This window comes from Nyctereutes procyonoides, unplaced genomic scaffold (genome assembly GCF_905146905.1).
Source record: "Nyctereutes procyonoides isolate TBG_1078 unplaced genomic scaffold, NYPRO_anot_genome, whole genome shotgun sequence".
In the NCBI taxonomy this organism is placed as follows: domain Eukaryota; kingdom Metazoa; phylum Chordata; class Mammalia; order Carnivora; family Canidae; genus Nyctereutes; species Nyctereutes procyonoides.
In genome coordinates this window covers 959931-978032 of record NW_026575147.1, presented here as the reverse complement: position 1 = coordinate 978032, position 18102 = coordinate 959931, and the positions used below count along the sequence as shown (strand labels likewise).

Genomic DNA, 18102 nt, shown 5'->3' with positions numbered 1-18102 from the left:
TTTTTAAAAAAAAGTTAGAGAATGAGGGATGGGTAGAACACACATTTGAAATCTTTATTAATGGCGATATTGGAGATCAATGTCAAAAATTAAACAGTAGTGTTGTAGTCTAGGCACCTGGATAAAAATACAACACTTTTCTAGATTTTTCACTGAGTGTATCAAGATATATAGGTTTTCAGATAATCATAGTTCATTCATTTAAAAACTTTTCAACTACTTGGGATAAAATACATTTTCAAACATGTCACATTCATCTCTGATTATAATATCCTGCACATGGATATTTAAAGTTTAAACAATGATTCTTTCCTAACTTCCTCAACTTCAATATTATACAGAGTTAGTTTTACAGTTCTTCTAGACCTCTTACCAGCAGTTCCATGCATGAATGGTTTAATGTGTGACCATATGGAGGCAGAGCAGAAAAGCAGATAGTATTCTTTTACAAGGACCAGGAGATCTGGTTTATCATTCCAATTTAGCAAACTGCTTCTGGGAGGTCTTGGGTAAGGCATGTGATTTTTTTTAGGACTATTTACTCATCTTTAAGACAAAGGCTGAACCCTCTGCCAACTATTTTTGCCTCTGCAAAGAAAGAACAGGACATGTCATTTTTTAAAAAAGAAATATTCATGAATATAATAACAGTAATTTTATTTATATCAATATTATAATTCATAATAAATCCTCATATAATATTACTAAATTTTCACTGCATATAGACGGGAAGATTATTTTATCTCCATTCTACAAGCTTAGAGAGATCAACCATCTACTACTGAGTTTCCAAAACTATGATATGGAGGTTAAAAGTTGTTACATGTAGGGCAGCCCCGGGTGGCTCAGTGGTTTAGTGCTGCCTTCAGCCCAGGGCATGATCCTGGAGACCCGGGTTGGAGTCCCATGTCAGGCTCCCTGCATGGAGCCTGCTTCTCCCTCTGCCTGTGTCACTGCCTCTTTCTCTGTGTGTGTGTGTTTCTCATGAATAAATAAATAAAATCTTAAAAAAATAAAATAAAGTTGTTACATGTAAAAAAAAAGTATCAGTGATCAAATAAGTTTGAGAAATGCTAGTATAAAGAGAGTTTTGAATTTCTTTCTTGAAAGACCTCTCAGAGGTCTTAATACTCTCACATAGCCCATGGATGTATAAGATAAGGAGATGGATTTTCTGCAGCATACTCAATTCCAACACACCCTGAGGGACTATTTCTGCAGAGCACTATTGGAGAATCTCTTCTAATATCACATAGCTAGCAATTTGCTAGAATTGGCTGAAAAAAAATTTGAAGCCAAGTTTTCTCAAACCATGAAAAGAGTTGTTTCCACCAAAATGCAGTGAAGTGCACAGAAGTATGGCAGTTGTGTTGAACAAGGCTTCCTTGTTCACACTCTCCTTGAGCACACTCTCCTTCCTTTGTTAACTACCAAATCTGCAATCTCCCCCATTCTCTCTCTCTCTGCCTAGCTCTCCATCTTTGTCTATTCCTCCTCCTTTCTCCTTTTCACCTCTCTGGCTACTACTACATATATATACATATGTTTCTCAAGTGGACAACTAGAAGGAATCAATGAGAGGAAGTGAGTATGAAGGTAATGATCAAGACAGTTCAAGACATTTGCAAGAGGGCATTAAACAAGTCAGGAAATTAAGCAAGTTGTCAATAAGCAAAAGAGAAAACTGAGTTAGAACCCAGACAAGGTCCATAAGGATAATCATAAACTCAATAAGTCTTGACCACCTGTGCATCGGGTAAGAGGCAGATAGACCTCAATACCAGCTGTGGACCTTGTAGCAGCCTGTGAACTAGTTCCACCCCCCCTACCAGCCATGGTCCAGGAGCGCTTGGAGAACACTGACCTGGGCAATCACCCATGAGTGAGAGAGCGTTTCTGAAAGTTCAGATCTCCAGAGACATTCCAACACTCCCTTGGAGAAAAAAAAAATCATGCATTATAAAAGGTAAAAGGAACAGTCTGACTTCGCCCACATTATCCCTCCCCCAAGTCAGCCAAACTTAGGGCTTAGCGAGACCTCTAAGCCTGTGATTTTTCCTTCAGGGGTAAAAAACAAAGAACATCTGGCTCAGCTGTGTGGGACACTGCCAGAGAGATTCAGTTTTCTCTTGCAGCCTCCAGAGTACTAAATCGGGAGCTCCATGATTGGAAGGAGAGCAATATTGGAAAGTCTTAGAGGGTATTTAAGGAGTGTTGTTCCTGCTGATTGTGCTTTATATTCCATTAGGAAACCCACAAAGTATGATCTCACTTATATGCGTCTACAAAACCTACACTCAAAGAAGCGGACAATAGAGTGGTGGTTACAAGGGGCTGGCGATTGGGAAATAAGGAGTGGTTGGCCAAAGGGTACAGATTTCTACTCAGAAGGTAAGTTCTGGGGATATAATGTACAGCATGGTGAATATAGTTAAATATATTGTGTTGTTACCTGAAAGTTGCTAAGGAGTACATCTTAAATATTCTTACCCCAAAAAAGAAATGGCAATTATGTGACACGATGGAGGTTTAACTAATGCTCCAATGGTCATCATTTTGCAATATATATGTGTATCATATCAAACCTTAGTTGTACTCAGTGTTAAATGTCAATTATACCTAAATAAATCTGGAAAAGAGCACAGAATATCATAGTTTTAAAACTTCCTGTGATTCCTGATTTGTAATCTTTTTTTTTCAATTTCTTTACTTTCAAGCTTCATAATAGCACCATTTGTTAAAGTGTCTATTTCTCAGTCAGTTATTCTCAAATCAATTGTAGCCTAAGAAACTAAAGTTCTCGCGTTTATTTAGATCAAGAAATAACAGCCTATTTGAATTTTCTGTCCCTGGATTCAGGTTTTGAGTTACCCTACTTCTCCCTTCCCACATGACAACATTTTCCAGATGATGGCCATTAACAAATCCCTCTTCAGTATCTCTTACAGGCTCAATTTCCTAAGGTGTTACTAAAGTCCTAGGTATGTTACTTCCTAGATCTGTACAGGATCCCAGATCTGAATACTTTAATTTGTCAGTGTCACTGATAAAATGCAGAGGTATCAATCAATGATTGTAACCATATCTATTACTCGGAATTGCCTGGAAAGGTTTCGCTTCAGTGAGTTAAGGATGGGCTCACACAGTGTAATTTTATAAAGAATTTGAGTACCACTGAGCTAGCTATTAAAATCAACTCTTTCACTATCCCCACACAAATCTTCTATCCCCTAGGCTAATCTGTTTGCTATTCCTTGAGCAACATTTCCTCATACCCACCATCTGGCTCTTTAAAAGAAAACAGCTTCTTTTTGAAAATACCTTTATATTTTTCTCCTGTACTCATATGCATTAATCACCAAATTAACCCTTTCTTGAATGTCTGTCTGAAACCTGTATAGTAATCAGATCATTATCTTTTTCATATTTTCTCAGCACTTCAAAAGAATAAGTTGAACATTACTTGTGATATTCTAGCAAAATGACCTACTGGCAAGTCATATTTTCCTACACAAGTGTATCATACTTTTTTTTTTTTAGAAGAGGGAGAGATAAAGGGACCAAGGGAGAGAGAGAATCTCAAGCAGGCTCCACACCCAGTGCAGAGCCCAGTACAGGGCTCAATCTCACAGCCCTGAGATTAAGACCTCAGTCAAAATCAAGAATTGGATGCTTAACTAGCCGTGCCACCTAGGCGCTGCTAGGTGCTCCATAGCACACATTTCTTAAAGGCAATAATACCGATAGTGACTGCTCTTTGCTCATATAATTAGATCATGTAATACAGTATATTATGTGAATCAAAGGATGTTCTTCTTAAATATGAATTTCTTCCCTACCTCTCAATCCTCCTTCAATGGCACCACCCAACAAAAATAACTTATCCTTTATATTCGGGACTGATATTTATATAATCCCAAAGATTATATATTGTATCAATATTTTAACAAATGCTAGTGAGACCTACTCCAGCATATCTCTTCTTTCTCTGATACTGAAAATTTTAATCTGTTTACATTGGTCCTTTCTCACCTTATCCTAGCTTGTATGTTTCACCACCATGGATCCCAAGGATGGGATCCTACCACTGCAATGCATAGAAAAGCCATGCAAACAAAATGCCCTGTGCCAGAGAAAAAGGAAGGAGACAGTAAAAATGAGCACCTTTACTTACCCTGAGATACCAGGCTTTGGTCACATAGCCAACAATCAGGAAACGTGAACGGAAAGTCAATGTTATGGACATTTACATAGCTTTATGTTATTTGACAAGAGGATAAGGAATAACTGAAACTAGCTTGACCTCAGGCCTTTTCCCCTAAGAGAATATGGAGGAAGTTATGTAGACAGAACGGTAGCACATAACAAAAGAAATACCAATTCTTATTATTTGATTATGGCCTTTACAAATACTTTTGGCAAAGCTGACTCAAACTAAAAATGGCAATAGACCCTCTCCTTTGCCCTCAGCCCAAGTCCAGACATTGAGCTCTTACCCCCTCTGCCTGACTCTAACAGGAGCACTAAAAAGTGATGAAGACATGCACACACACACACACACACACACACAGATAAATGTGATTCAAAACAACAACAACAAAAGCAGTAAAACAAAAACAAAAGCAGAAGGTTGTATAAATACCCAGACTTTAAGGAACCTCTGTTCAGTTTATGTTCCTTTTTCATAGATACAAATGGAAGCGTTGATGCTACTTCCCAGCACACAAAGTGATACATGTAGCATACATATGGTCCCCAAATCTATGAATTGGAATCATTAAATTAGCTTTCCCTGCTGTGTGTAGGGAAGAGAAGGGGGAAAGCGCTTCATGTTCTAAATATCACTGTGTGCACAATTCTCATTTGTCGCACCGCACCCTGGTTTACTCTCACTTTCTTCAGTCTGCATTTTGCTGCTTTTCCTGCTATACTTCTTATTATTTGATCTTTTACATTACTTATTATCTAATCACATATGTTTTGTATTATTTCATGTTTCTGCTATCCCTTTCACCAACGAGGCTTTGACTCTTTATAGGATTGTGTTAAATAGATATCTCCTACTACTTTACTACTGTTTGCTTAATAGTGGGCTCAATAAAATTGGGATATATTTGTGCACCTGTCAGAGTAGAGGTCACCTGAGAAGAGCCAAAATGAAATGAACACAAATCCAGGCTATTGGATTAGCTGAGCAAATTATAGTGACTAATGAGATGATGGCTGCTTCTCTCATAATTGATGGATACCTGTAGTTTAATTCTATTTGATTTTAATTCTGTGTTTGTAGAACTGATCATTCCCAAACTTATAATGCTTGATACCAAATAACAAATATTTTTGTTTCTTTGTTCTTTGGGCCAACCCTAGGAAATACCCATGAACTGAGCTTATTTAATGTTTCTGTTATATTTTCTGTAAGAGACTAATTCATTTGAATGTCATATATTATGATAAAAAATAAATATTCATTTGAGTAAAACATTTTGAGTATCAGATTCCCTATAAGAATGATACTGAGAGACTATGATCAATATTTGATTCACTATGTAATAGACAACAGGTATAAAAAGACTGATTTATAAGGTAGAGTTTTAAGGCAGAGCTGGTGTTTATGTTGTAAAATTCAAACAGTGTAATTTTGTAAATAACAATACATACATGTACACATACACCCTTCTCTCTGAAGCCAAACTTTACAATTAAATTTGATATTACATAGATTTCATCAGTCATTAGATTCTAAAGTATAAATTGTCATCTAGAGAATATTATGTCCATCTTGTTCAGAAAACAATAATGATTAGATAATCAGCATTAAAAAGAAACCAATATAATTTAAGAGGGTGAGAAACACCCAAATGTGTATCAGTTGGAGTATAGTTAAGAACATTCTGACACATTTATGAAATGTGATGCTAAATAGACAAAACCAAATTTTCTACTTCAAACTGTATAAAGCTTATATATATAATATATAAAATTTATATCTCTAGATACCTAGATATATGTATCTCTAGAGTACCTCTATATTATATATAAAATTATATCTCTAGAGTACCTAGATATATGTATCTCTCTACGTATGTATATATATTTTTATATCTGTATCTCTCTGTATATGGATCTATATATCTGTATCTCTTTACATGTTTATTTATAATACACATGCAAATATATTTTATATGAAAATGTGTTATATAATTTTATAATATTGGTGTGAAAGATATCTGATTTTTATTTCATGAATCTCTTCCTGCTTTGGCATTCTTAGTAGTGTATGTGCTAATATTTCAGTAGAAAATGGAAGATCAGGCAGCCCGGGTGGCTCAGCAGATTAGTGCCGCCTTCAGCCCAGGGTGTGATCCTGGAGACCCGGGATCGAGGTCCACATCGGGCTCCCTGCATGGAGCCTGTTTCTCCCTCTGACTATGTCTCTTCTCTCTCTCTCTCTCTCTCTCTCGAATAAATAAATAAAATCTTTAAAAAAAAGAAAATGAAAGACCATGTGTTTTATGAATTTTTAAATTTTTTTCTTTCCCAGTTGTATTGAGATATAATTGGTAAATAAAATTGCGATATACCTCTTGCATACAGCATAATAATTGATATACATATTGTGAAATATTTACCACAGTCAAGTTAATGCACACATCCATCACCTCACATAGTTACCTGTATGTTTAGGTACGATCTACTCTCTTAGCAAATCTCAAGTATACAACACAATATTATTTATTGTACATTAAGTCTCCAGAACTTATCTCCTCATTGACAGTTTGTACCTTCTGATCAGTTTCCCCCCGATTTATCCCACCTTCCAACCCATGGCAACCACCATTCTACTCTATTTCTTTTTTTTTCTTTTTTTTCCTATTTTTTTTCTACTCTATTTCTATGGGGTTTGTTTGTTTGTTTGTTAGATCTCACATATAAGTGATAGCATATAGTATTTGCTTTCCCTTCTAGCTTATTTCATTTAGTATAATATCCTTCAGTTTCCACCATGTTGCCACAAATAATAGGATTTTTTATTTTTTGTGACCAAATAATATTCCATTGTATAATATATACTACATTTCCTTTTTCCATTTATCCATCCATGGACACTTGTTTCCATATGTTGGCTATTGTGAATAATGCCGCAAAGAACATGGAAGTATACTGCTATGTTTTTGAGACAATGACTGTGTCTCCTTTGGGTGTATATCCAGAAGTGAGATTGTTGGATCATATAGTAGCTCTATTTTTAATTTTCTGAGGAAAGTCCATATCATTTCCCATAACGGCTTTGCCAGTTTACATTGATAGCAACCATGTACAGAGTTTCCCTGTTTTTTACATTCTTACCAGCATTTATTTCTTGCTTTTTGATAATGGAGATTTTAACAGGTGTGAGGTGATGTGCCGTTATGGTTTTTATTTGCATTTTCCTGGTGACTGGTGATGTTGAACATCTTTTCCTATACTTGTTGGCCATTTGTAGGTCTTCTTTGAAATAATGTCTATTCAGGTCCTTGGCCATTTTTAATTGAGTTATCTGGGCTTTTTTGCTATAGAATTATATGAGTTCCTTTTATATTTGTGGATATTAACCCCTTTTCTGATATGTTATATGCAAATATTTTCTCCTGTTCCATATGTTACCTTTTCATATTGTTGATTATTTCCTTTGCTTTGCAGAAACATTTAATTTATGTAGTCTCATCTGAAAAAATAAAAATAAACATATTTTTACTTTTGTTGCTTGTGCCTTTGGTGTCAGATCCAATTCATTGCCAAGATGAAAGTCAAGTTTCTCCTATGTTTTCTTTTCGGATTTTTATGGTTGTAAGTCTTAAAGTCTTAAATCCATTTTGAGTTAATTTTTGTGAGTCTAAGATAAGGATCTAGCTTCATTCTTTTACATGTGACTATCCATCTTTCCCAGCACGATTTATTGAAGACACTATCCTTTACCAAGTGTGTATCCTTGGCACCTTTGTCAGAAATTAATTGACTTGTATATGTGTGAATTTATTTCTGGGCTTTCTATTCTGTTCCATTGATGTATATGTCTGTTTTTTTTATGCCAGTCATATACTTTTCTGGTTCCTATACCTTTTTAATATTTCCTATTTTTGAACTTTGGACTTTTGTTAACTCTGGGTCATTTCTCAACCATACTTTACCTGAATATTTGTAGGAGCAAAGAAAGAGCTGGAGGTGTAAACACTGCTACCACTATGTATTCCTAATTGTTACCAATTGCAAAATGTATTAGTGTCCCTCTTCATTTCTTCAGTCCTAGAATTATTATTATTATTGTTAACCCAGCTGCTGGGTTAATGACTGAGTAAGTTGTTGGATGAGATTAATATTTGCAGAAAGGCATGACTTGTGTCTAATATTAACCCAAGGGGCCCTCATTAAATAAAACATCAATTTCAAGTAGGTTTATTGCTCCCCTCACTCACTTGCTTCCTGATACCACAAAATTATTCATATGCATCTTTTACTATTAATTAATGAGATCATGAGATGTGCACAACATGACTCCAGCACTTTTTCTTATTTTAGATCTTTTTCTCAAGCTATGTGAATGAAGACAGAATAAATAACATGATAGTGGAGAATGGATTCCATTAGACTGACATTTGGAAGCATGGGCAAAAAAATCCTCTAAGTACTTCCTTTAGACTTGCAATCTATTAATATGTCATCCTATTGTCCAACTTCATAAAATAGCATTGCAAATTTTTAATTAAATTATTAACTTGCTGTTTTTGTTCACTGTCTCTGGAATTAAAAGGAACCTGAACATGGATTTGACATATATCATGAGATCCTATATTATAAGTCAGAAAAAAACAAAAGCTAAATGAGTCAAAAATGACTTTAATTCCTTAACTTTGCATATTTTGCTATACTAAATATATCTTCTATTATTTGATTCTAACATGTATGTGCAATTCAAACATTTTTATTTTACTTCAGCATGTGCCAGACACTATTATTAGGTTCTAGAACTATGGAAATACTAACAGCCAGTTTACTCCTAATTTCTTTCCTTCTGGACACTATTAGACATTTTAAATTTATTACTTTAAAAGAAGTATGATTATACATATTTCATGTACAAGGAATCTGAAGATAAGAAGAATTAAAAGTTTTTCTTAGACGCATATAGTGAGGTGCTGTCAGAAATATCATTCAAACTTAGTAACTGCTAATACACTAATGCTAATATGCAACTGTGTACCATAGGTTAAAATAAAAATTATAATATAGGAAACAGTCATAAAGTTGGTAACTTTTTAAAACCTTTTTTTCAAGTGAGGCATAAAATAAATGCAATACCTTTCCTTTTTACTCTGATTTAATAATAAAAAACAATCTTTTGGTGGTAAGCCACCTGATATCTTCATCTTGATATGTGCTTCAAGGGCAACTGAAAATTTCCTCTAGGAATTGCAGTGGTGTCACTCCACAGAAATCCCCTTTAGGAATTCTTACAGTTTTCTAAATGAGTCTCAGACGTTTGTAAGGAAAAACAAATGCAAAAGAAGAGCAATACATTCAACAATACATGCACACAGTTTGCACGAGATTCAGTTAACTCAATCAGAATTGGGTAAAAGAAATAATATTTATCAAAACTTACCAAGGAACACCGTATCTGAGAATTGGAAAATAACTCAGAATTGGGGGGTTTAAAATAAGAGTGCTATATTATTCAAATATTTTATCTACTTAAGCCTGTAAGTGCTCAAGGCAGGGCTCAAATATGCCAAGTCCCAGGTATTGATTACTCCCTTACTGTGTACTCTTAGAGATCCTTCTAGTTCTATGGAGAATAAACACAAGAATAAGAGAAGACAGATGTAGATACTACCAGTGGTTGAGCCAAAGAACAAATACACAGAATGGTCTAGATGCTAGAATTCCTATGTATATCATATTAAACATGAGCAGGGTTGGTTACAAGCTGAATAAAGCTTTACAGAGAGTTGGGTTTCACTACTACTTCATCACTTACTGCAGTGTTAACTTGAGCAATTAACTGCACTTTAGTTTAATGATTTTTATTAGCTGCAAAAACTGTTTTAATACTATGTATCCTTCAGTATTTAGAGAGTAAAATTATTAGCGGTAAAGCATTTACCCTATGGTAGGCTCTCCCAATTCAGTGATCTTGGCTTACTTTTTTAAATTATTTTCCTGTTCCATAATCTTCTCCCAGTTCCAGAAGACCATTCTTTAAGACTTCACGGAAGATTTCCACCAAAGGAAGTATCTTTTGGTTAGACCTCTTGCCCCTAGGTTTTGTTACTATTATGTCCTCTAACTTTCCTTAAAACACAACCCTGCCAGTTTCTCAATCCCATAAAGCTTTATATATGTATTTAATTGCATTATAAAGGTATTCATTTTTGTTTGTTTGTTTGTTTGGGGGAGTTTTACTGTTTTTTTTTTTTTAATTTAAATTCAATTAATTGAGCCACCCAGGCTGCCCAGTGATTCATCAGTCTTATGTAACACCCAGTGTTCATTACATCATGTGCCCTCCTTAAGGCTTATCACCCAGTTACTCCATGCCTCTTCCAACCCCTTGCCCCAGTAACCTTCAGTTTGTTTTCTATGACTAAGTCTCTCATGGTTTGTCTCCCTCTCTGACTTCATTTTCTTTCATTTTTCTCTCCCATCCCCTATGCTCCTCTGTTTTGTTTCTTAAATTCTGCATATGACTGAAATCATATGATAATTGTCTTCTCTGATTGACTTATTTCAGTTAGCATGATACCCTCTAGCTCCATCCATGTCATTTCAAATGGCAAGATTTCATTTTTTTGATGGCTGAGTAATATTCCAGTGTGTGTACTTGTGTGTGTTTGTGTGTGTGTGTATCTCACATCTCTTTTACCCATTCATCTGTCGATGGACATCTGGGCTTTATCCATAGTTTGGCTATTGTGGACATTGCTGCTATAAACATTGGGGTGCAGGTCCCCCTTCAGATTACTACATTTGTATCTTTGGGGTAAATACCCAGTAGTGCAATTGCTGGGTCATATGGTAGTTCTATTTTCAATTTTTTGAGAAACCTCCATATTGTTTTCCAGAGTGACTACCAGCTTGCATTCCCACCAGCAGTATAAGAGGGTTTCCTTTTCTCCACATCCTCATTAACATCTGTCATTTCCTGACTTGTTAATTTTAGCCATTCTGACTGATGTGAGGTGGTACTTCATTGTGGTTTTGATCTGTATTTCCCTGATGCTGAGTGATGTTGAGCATTGTTTCATGTGTTTGTTGGCCATTTGTATGTCTTCTTTGGAGAAATGTCTGTTCATGTCTTCTGCCCATTTTCTTGATTGGATTATTTGTTCTTCGGGGTTGAATTTGAAGTTCTTTATATATACATTGGATACTAGCCCTTTATCTTTTTTTTAAGATTTTATTTATTTATTCATAGACACACACACAGAGAGAGGCAGAGACACAGGGAGAGGGAGAAGCAGGCTCCATGCAGGGAGCCCGATGTGGGACTCGATCCCGGGTCTCCAGGATCACACCCCAGGCTGCAGGTGGCGCCAAACCGCTGTGCCACCAGACTAGCCCTTTATCTGATAAGGATCTCTTCCATCTGAAAATAGCTTAGATGCCAGAATCGGGCTTACTGAACAACAAGTTCTTCTTTTCTTTTCCAGTGAATCAGTGGAATAAAAGCTGCATATCTAGTCATGCTTTGTGCACCCAGTCTAGGCCAGAAGAAACTATAAACCTTATTCTAATCTCTGAATATATATATTTCTATAAGATTAATATCCCATTATAAACATCAAAAATAATATTTGCAAAAATCGTATCAACAATTGTGCAAGAATCTTGGTTTTTCTCTTCTCTGATCGGTACTGCCAGCCTAGCATGCATGGTGCCCTTCACTCTAGCAAGCAAGTTCGTACACTCAGCAGATATAGAAGTGGATTTCTGTACTTGTAGTTCCAAAGTAATTTTTTTTTTTTGAGAGAAAGAGAGACTGAGAGAGTGCATGCAAGCGAGGGGAGGAGATTCCATCTCATTACCCTGAGATCAGGATATGAGCTGAAACTAAGAGCCAAATGCTTAATAGACTAAGCCACCCAGGAACCCCCAAAATGATTATTAATAATACCCCTTTTCACTCAGAGGAATAATCCAATTTTGATGATCTATTTAATGATCACCTATGAAACTGTCATCTCCTGATACATAATCTTATAATTTATAGGTTAATTTTCTCAATTGTCCACTTTTAGGTACAACATGGCCATCAGAAGCCCATAATTATATTTTATTTACCATGTCTTACATTTGTTTCTCTTCTGTCAGTACATCCAAGGTGCTGGCTGCAAACAGAATTTTCTCCCATCTCTGCTAATGTCATCAAGCCCTTACCTAAGTTCTCTGTGCAAGCCAGAAGGAAATGGAAAATTTGACTTGCACAATTGGCTACCAAAGAATCCATCTCTGATTATGTTCCTATTTGTGCTCTGGCTGGCAAGTATCAGATTCCAAGGAAGCAGTGCTGCAATTAAAAAATAAAAAATAAAAGAGTGGAGTGGAGGGCATGCATTGCTATCCTACTGCAGTTGAGAAGTAGGGCATTTATGCTCTATTGTGTCTTTTTCATTAATTTTAACAGACTACCTGTTTATTTTAAAGATAGGGAAACTGTGGTTGATGTGTTCATTTTGGGCAGTTAAAAAGTTAACTTGATCTACATAATATGAATAGGGGCCAAATTATCTGGAAATTGTAGCTCTGAGAGGAGTCTCCTCTGAGTTAATTTGAACCCATAGAATAGATTTGAGAATATGTGTTTAAAAATATAATTCTCACTCCTTCACGTATGCAAATTAGATGAAACTAAAGTAAGAGAAGTGACACGAAGTAGCAGTCCTCTAGGGTCCAGCTTTAATGAATAATTTATAATTAGGTTGCACTTGTTTTGCATCTTTTCATATTTTCAGCCTGTTAGTGCCTCTTTGAAAAATGACTTTTATAAAGCCATTGCCTGATATTCCCATTAAACGTACCCCTAAGCTTTAAGCAAGCCTTTTCCCAGATTTAATATTCTGTGATTTGTTGAATTAGGTTCTAAATCTTGGTATCCTACTGATATTCTAGATTATTTGAATACATGGCCAAATTCCATCCTTTTGAACTGAGAAGGGTAAGTTTTTTTCATCTGTCTTCAACTTTTTCTCATGCCTTTGACCATTGAGAAAATTATTCCTTGTACTTTATTCAGCAATACTAAGACATTTATTCATTGCAGTGATACTTTTAGCCTCCTAAAGTATGTTCAGAATCGCTTTCTATGTGTAGACTCAGAAGTGAACAAAATAGGCAGGATCCTGCTCACTTAAAACTTACTTTCTTGCATGATGATGGGTGTAATGGGGGAGGGAAGATAGATAATATATTAGCGAGTAAATAATTTCTGATAGTAAATGAGATCAGGAAGAAAATAAAAAGAAGGTAATAGGATAAGAAATAATTACATAGTTCAACAACAACATACAGAAGCCACTTCAAGGAGTAATGAGATTTAAATATATGTGTTATATATAATATTTATAAAATATAATATATATTGGCCCATGTCTTGTATATATATTGCAACTTTAATTAAAAAAAGAAAACTCATCTCCAACATTGGAAAACTGCCAGGCATAGCCACAAAATTGCCCTTAGGAAAAATGCTCATTAAATGATAAAATACCCTTAAAGTAGAAAATCTTGGTTTAAATCTATACTTCAAATCATATTTGCTATACGGCATGTTTTAGTTATGTACCTTTTTGATATCCAAGTTTTCTTATCAATAAAAATGAGTGAACTCATAATGATTACTCAGGGGGCTATAGGACAAATAAATAATGCAAAGGAAAAATACACATTAATGTTAATTGTACAAAGAAGACAGTATATTTATAGTTCCAAATATCACTGTGGTAACTCAACAACTACTTAGTAGAATAGGAATTCTCCTTCAATTCATAAAGGCACTGCTGCTAGCTGAGACCAATGGTATTAAAGTCATGTTTATAATGCTTGGAGATGAGTAAGGAGCCCAACAGTGTGTTAATTTAACAAAAATTTATTAGACATTTACTATATGCCCAACACAATGCATGTTTCCATCAAAAATGAAAGTAGGGAAACTCTTCTGAATTCCGGCAAATCTTCAAAGAAGGCTGACTAGGCACAGGTCATCTATATCATCTCATAGGTTGAGCAGTTGTTGTTTTTTTTTTTTCTCTCTGAGTGAGGGATCTACTATTCCTTCTCACTTGACTTAGCTTTGGTTTCTATTTCCATTTCTAAAGTCCAGTCTTGGAATATAAGCCCAGCCTTATGTTCATCAAGCTTCAACTCAATGCCAGGAACATTTGCTTTCCTAATTATCATATGTGTATCTTCATAGTGTCCCTCTAGGGTGATTGTTACTGGCCAGTTGGTCCCTAGAATCAAAACTGCCTATGCCTCAGTTGCCTATTCATAACTTGGAATAATAATAACACCTACTTACCTCATAGAGTCAATGTGAAGATTAAATTAATATCCAAGCCAAAGTAATTAGCTTACTGTCTTTTGTGTAAGCACCCAAAATTCTAGTTACAAGGATGAAAATGGTTGTCCCTATTTTAAAAATGGGAGCCAACCTAAAAAAAGAAAAGAAGAAAAAAACAATTTGCACTACTTGTTAAAGAACATCAACTTGAACCTGAATTGAGTACTTCTGATTTCCTGCTCTCTCCAGCCATCCAATGTCACCATAGTGATGTCACCATGTAACCCCTGAGATTCCTGGCTTTCAAAACTGGCACTTGCCACAGATCCAGGATAGTCAGAGACAAGGATATGAAGAAAAAATCAGAGTATCACTGAATTTTAATCTGGGGGCAGTGGGACCAAGCCTCAGACTTGGACTCATACTGGACTCAGACTCAGACCCCGAGGCTTTATCTCCAGTTTTTATTAAGAAAGCTAGCAGATTGGCTATAGGAAGGATTAACTTTGGGAAACAAAGAAAAACATGTTTGCTTCCAAAGGTAAAATAATAGCCTATTGACTCAAGGAGCGGGGAGCAGAAGAGCTGTATCTGGAGAACAATGTGGTCAAGAGTCAGTGTGCCGACTCATGACTTCCCATATCCCCAGGGTACCCAGGACTACAAGATTCAGTTCTCAGGCTCTGCAGCTTGTTCCCCAAAGACACAAAAGAGGGAAGAAATTCTGATTCATTCCTCATATTTCCTAGAACTCTACCCACAAGCTGGCTAAGCTCTCCATCATTTATGTCAGTAACAATTTCTTACTAATTTATTCTCAAAGCTGTTCGTAAGGGTTCAGGTGAGGACACATGTTTCTGAATCCATTGACAGATAATACAGGGCTCATTAATGCTTAAATAAATGAATCCATCATGTTGTTAATTTAGCATAATTATAATTTTGATTATAGTTAGACATTTAAATTTGTGTTGAAAGAATACACTTGGGTCTAAGGATTTCAGATATTTTTATAGTCACTTCGAGACCTCCTATGGTCAAATAGTTCAAATAGTTAAGAGAGAGAGAGAGGGAAAGAGAATTTAAGAACTAGAATACTTGATCTAAAAACATTCTAGAAGAACTGTGAAATATTGCCAAATTTAGAATTCAACCAAACTTTCATGACATTATTATAGATTATTATGTTTAACTATATATGTTAACTAAGATATGACCCTAAAAATACTCTGTGCCCACCTCACAGGCTTGTTATGCACATTTAATGAGTCATAAGTGTGAACATGAGTCCAAGAGTCCAAAGCTAAACAAGTATAAGAGATTGCTACGATTATTTTTTGCTCACTGGTCTTAGATTAGAGCTTTGATTCTGTCACCTAGTGGAAATTATTTTAAAAAAATACTAGTCCTGATCCAGAATTTACCTCTTATGTCCTAAAATAATTGCCTTCATCACTAGTATCATTATCATTATCATTGAAGTCAAGACTAGTGGTATTGTTTGGTTAGTTTTTCCAGGAGCCTGGAATAGACAAATGCAAATTCTCTCCCAGAGAATGCTTACACTAAGGGATATAAGAATAGTCACAGTAGAATTTCTACAAAATGAAATATCACATTAAAATAAACAGAACATCTAAAGAAACAAAGTCTTATGAGTTAGCCAGTACAATAACTACCTGCAAAATCATACCCACAAAAATTTTGAATTTAATTTTTTGGATACAATACAGAAATGTATTTCTTATTACATAATATTTGTATTATTAAATACTTTAAAGAAATAAAATATTATTTTAATAATTTGCTGAAGAATAGAAGACATTACCAAGAAGGAATGGTAGACCTTTTTAAAGAACCAAATCAAACTTATAGAAATTATACACACATTTTTTAACCTATAGTTAAATATAAGATTGATCACAAGTAAAGTTAATGAAGTAAAGAAGTAGAAAATGTGAAGGAAGACTAAGAGACATGGAGGTGAGTATAAGATTATTTGAAAAGATCTACATTAATATATATTAACAGTTTAAGAAGACAAGAATAATACTATATTTAAGAGATAATGACAAAGAGGTTTCTAATTTATAAAAGACAGTGATCCTCAGATTCAGGAACCACAACAAATTCTAAGTAGGGCAATGAAATACATAGATAGATGATAGATAGATAGATAGATAGATAGATAGATGATAGATAGATAGATATCAATAACATTGTAGTAAAATGCTACCCCCCTAAAAGAGCATGTTAAAAACAGACAAAAAGAAAAGTTAGACTGTCTACCAAAGAATTAAAATTAGACTGTGGAAAGGGAGAAGATAGAAATGTAAACAACATAGGTAGGGAAGGATTCATTGAGGAAAAAATATAATATGTAATAACCAAAAGTAGATGAGAGAGTTAAATCAGGAGGACATTTATAGAAAGAACATTTCAAATAAAAGAAACAAGTATAAATGTCTTTAGGCATGAGTAAATACAGAAACAGATCAACTGAAACAGTGACCCCAGACTAGAACCATTTATTTTATTGGTATCACTTGGGAGGTCATTAGAACTGCAGAAACTAAGTCCTTACACAGGCCTACTGAATCAGTTCTACATTTTGACAAAACCCCTAAATGACTACTATGTAAATAAAATTTTCATAAGAATAGAGCTAGACAGGAATAGAGGATGAGAAGAGAGAAGTTAGCAAGGGGCCAGATTACATAAAACCTTGTTAGGTTTTCATTCTGAGTTATAGGATGGCCATTGTGTGATAGTGATCTGAACAGTGAATGATCTCCAGCTACTTTTGGCTCAGATGCCTCCACTGTATAAGTCATTAAAAAAAGACATTATTGTCTCCAGACTGTTTACTATTATTACAGCACTGTCATAATAGGTATACAATTCCACAAATGATAGAAGAATGATAGTCTCTGCAACTGCACACTGCACAGTCTGCACAATCACACATAGCAGGCTCATGACCTATATATTTTTTAAAGATTTTATTTATTTATTCATGATAGACATAGAGAGAGAGAGAGAGAGAGAGAGAGACAGGCAGAGACACAGGCAGAGGGAGAAGCAGGCTCCATGCCGGGAGCCCGACGGGGACTCAATCCCGGGACTCTAGGACCGCGCCCTTGGCCAAAGGCATGGAATATTTGTCTGTTTCTCTCCACTTATTAATTTCTTAAAAACTAATGGACTCAGAAATTTAGTTTAATTTTGGATTATAGTTCAATAAACTTAATTTATTTTGATCTTGTTGTTCCATTTTTGGCCATTGAGAGCTCTTTTAGTTGGCCCCAGTGTCCCTTTGACAAACTGTCTTCAGTGTTTTGAGCACTTCTTTTATTTCTGGCACAGCAAGATATTCCAGCTTCATCTTGTGTATTTTCTTTTCTTTTTTAAAGATTTTATCTATTTATTCATGAGAGACACACAGAGAAAGACAGAGACAGAGACAGAGACACAGGCAGAGAGAGAACCAGGCCTCATGCAGGGAGCCCGACGTGGGGCTCGATCCCTGGTCTCCAGGATCAGGCCCTGGGCTGAAGGTAGCG

General features: G+C 35.3%; 1 long non-coding RNA gene across 2 annotated transcripts in view; it reads right to left on the bottom strand.

The window, feature by feature from the left end:
• Window positions 1–347: 347 nt before the first annotated feature.
• LOC129501513 (uncharacterized) overlaps window positions 348–18102 on the bottom strand; it is a 235600-nt gene continuing 217845 nt past the window's right edge. For both annotated transcript variants that reach the window (XR_008662749.1, XR_008662751.1), the window contains 3 exons: window positions 7648–7708; window positions 1865–1933; window positions 348–588 (listed from right to left, as the gene is read on the bottom strand). This is a non-coding gene — a long non-coding RNA (uncharacterized LOC129501513). The remainder of the gene's footprint in view (window positions 589–1864; window positions 1934–7647; window positions 7709–18102) is intronic.